Source organism: Echinops telfairi, unplaced genomic scaffold (assembly GCF_000313985.2).
Source record: "Echinops telfairi isolate 266 unplaced genomic scaffold, ASM31398v2 ScPeMD7_52;HRSCAF=179, whole genome shotgun sequence".
NCBI classification, from domain to species: Eukaryota; Metazoa; Chordata; class Mammalia; order Afrosoricida; family Tenrecidae; genus Echinops; species Echinops telfairi.
Genome location: NW_022103950.1, coordinates 419,630 through 422,978, shown reverse-complemented (window position 1 = coordinate 422,978; position 3,349 = coordinate 419,630). Strand labels below are relative to the sequence as shown.

General features: G+C 41.1%; 1 pseudogene; it reads right to left on the bottom strand.

Moving 5' to 3' along the window:
- Positions 1-2,497: 2,497 nt before the first annotated feature.
- LOC115869801 lies at positions 2,498-2,766 on the bottom strand (annotated as a pseudogene).
- Between the last annotated feature and the right edge of the window lie 583 nt (positions 2,767-3,349).

The window sequence follows — 3,349 nt, the reverse complement described above, 5'->3', positions numbered from 1 at the left end:
ACTAATGCAAGTAGTAACAAAATTCAAGGACCTATTAAGCTTGTTATTAGGGTAGTAACCTATGGTGAGCAAGAAAACAGCTTATGATACCATTCCTGTCCTGCTTTAATTCTTGCTGACATTTTCCATCATTTTTCCACACTAAGGCTAGGCTTTTCTTCATGATACCAGTCTTGTTTGCATAAAAACAGCATTCTTAAAATTTTCATTTCTATCTATATGATACGCAGGATTCAACCATCCCTAGGAGAAAACAACAGGACCAACAGTTGTAGGGGGACAGGGGAGAGGAGGAGGTAGGAAGAGCAGAGGAGGGGCGGGGGGATGCAACAAACCCAGGGACAGGGAACAAGAGATCTAAAATTGATGGTGAGGGGGCATAGAATGGCTGGTGGTGTTCGATCAAGTACATTGCAGCCAAGAGGTCGAACATGATAGTGGGACATGATAGGAAAGTAAAAGGAAAGAGGATAGATCTAGGAGGCAAAAGACATTTACAGAGTTTTAAACGTAGGTTTGTGCATATATAAATATATAGTGATAGGGATGTTGTTCTGTATACATATATTTACAGGTTTAGTATTAAGGTAGCAGACGGACATTGAGCCTCTACTCAAGTCCTCCCTCAACACAATAACACTTTGTTCTAAAACCTGGAATTCAGTGATACCTTCCTGACACGATTGCTGAAGACAAAAATAGGTGCATAAGCTAATGTGCTGAAGAAAGCTGAAGGTGCCCAGCTATTAAAAGATACACCACCTAGAGTGTTAAAGGCTTGAAGGGAAACGAGACCATCTAGCTGGGAAGCAACAAATCCCACATGGAAGAAACACAGCAGCCTGTGTCGTCATGAGTTGTCGACAGGATCTGACATCTGGCAGCAGAAGACCCCAAACAAACAACCATACTGATGCAAGTGAGGTAGGGCATAGGGCAGAGTGGAGACCCAAAGCCCATCTGTGGACAATTGGACATCACCTCACAGGAAGGTGACAAGGAAGAGATAGCCAGCCAGGGTGTAGTATAGCACTAACTAAAACAGAACATTCTTCTAGTTCGTTAATGCTCTTTGCCCCACCCCACCCCCCCGCACTATCGTGACCCCAGTTCTACTTTACAAATCCCGCTAGACCATAGCATGTACACTGGTACAGATAAGAGCTCTTATGGAATCCAGGACAGATAAACCCCTGAGGAACAATGATGGGAGTAGTGAAATCTGGAGGATAGGGGTAAGGTGGAGGGAGAAAGGGGGAACCAATTGCAATGATCATGTATAACCCTCCACTCCCCCCTGAACCCAGATTGATGAACAGCAGAAACATGGGTGAAGGGAGACATTGAATGGTGTAAGATCTGAAAATATCAATTTATAATTTATCAAGTGTTCTTGAGGTCGGGAGGTGAGGAAATGAGCTGATACCAAAGGCTCAAGTATAAAATGTTTTGTATATGATGATGGCAACATATGGACAAATGTGCTTGACACAATGGATATATGGATTGTTATAAGAGTTCTAACAGCTCCCCCCTCCAATAAAATGATTTTTAAAAAATCATCGAGTCTGACAATAGAGACAATGGTAACAGCTTCACTGTAGCTCTAGTGCATACATACAGAAGTGAACGAAGCAGAATTAGGGTCAGCATAAAATAAGGCTACATAAAGCCTAGACATTAGGGAGACCAGATATCTTACTTGATTCCATTGCAAAGGCCACGTAGCCTCACAGACAACATCTGTGGCTCAAGACATCAAGCTACTTATGTAAAACTGCACATTCACAACATAAAGTATGACCCTACCTCAGTCATGTTGGCATTGGGATAGAATTTTATTTTGTTGCACCCAGCATCTCCCAGCTGTGCTCAGGGACACATGGAATTATGGGGGGGGGAAATTGAAAAAAACCCAACCAAACAAAAAGGACTTCTTTAGGCACTAGGGAAGATGGATAAAACCTACTTGGAAAAAAAAAATAAAAACCTTACTTGAATGACAATGAGATGTAGAAAAAAATCAAAAGCATTAAAAATGACACCAAGTGTTGGTTTACATTCAAGAACAACAGCAATAACAAAGCCAGAGCCAAGCATTTAATCCTGATAATTGAGATTTTAATCAGGTTTATGATCACTTTATTAGCTGTCTATGAAGAATGTTTTTTTCCCATGAAAACTTTTATTACCCTTCACCCTTCCACAGGCCTTAGTCTTATTTCAAAACAGGACTTCAGTAAGAGTGCTAAGGTCCAGGACTCCTTTGGTTAGTATCATCCACTCAGGGAGCAAGATCCTGGCAATGACTGGGGTATGTAGGCACATCATGGGGCAAGTTCCAATGGAGTAAGTTCCAATATTATAGAGGATTTTAGAAGATATTTGAAATTTTTGCGCCTAATTTTGCCCCTAATCAAGGAAAAGGGTTTTGTCATCTGTTTTATGGTCAAGACCTAGCTGGCTCATTACTCTCAGAAATGAACATTTTCCTAGGTTAGGAAATTTCCTTATGAGACTTGAGATAGACTGGTTTGGAAAGCTTCCTCAGTTTCTCTTGACAAGTCCTCGACCTTGTAGTGGAGTAAGGCCCATTGGAAGTAGATGAATATTTTTGTTTTTCTGGAACAGGATTGTGTCTTCGTGTATTATGTACTGTTTTTCTTTAATGGTGTCTTTCATCTGCCCTGATGCTGCCTGCCATTTCCTTGTGAACCTGAAAATCCTGTGGTAGAGGCCAAGTACTTCTTGTGTTGCTGTTGTCATCTTTGGACATGGTGACAGCTTCATACATCCTTGCATACGTCGTGACGCAACATTTCACCCATTCTCTTCCAGTCTTTTCCCTACCATTCTCCCTCCTGGAGCAGGTAGCCTGTGGGTTACCGGAAGTCGAAGAATGATTCTTAAAGGAAGAAATTATCCTATTCAATCCTTTTGTTTGTATCTAATATGATGTGCTTTCTTCTTGAATTGCTAATTAACAAAAATCTAAGATAGCAAGTCTTTCAATATCTAAATCTGATTTGAATTGTACTCAGGGAAATAACCCTTTAAAACGTTGGCTCCGGAATTGACTCTGTCCTATTGTGAGACTTTCCTATGCATTCTGTTGTTGATGGCAGGTGAGCCTTGATGCAGCCCTCCAGGAAACATTCTACCCAACTTTCCTTCAAGGTGTTCAGTACGGTTTTCTGCCATCGTGCCCTAGGGTAGAGTGTAATACTGAGAAATCAGTAAAGAGTCTTCTTCTAGTCATTCAAGCTGGTAAGAATGTCTTGGCTTTAAGAATCTGTTACTTTTGGCCCTGAAAGCTGTATAGCAATAAGTCTGGTTCAAACAGACAAAA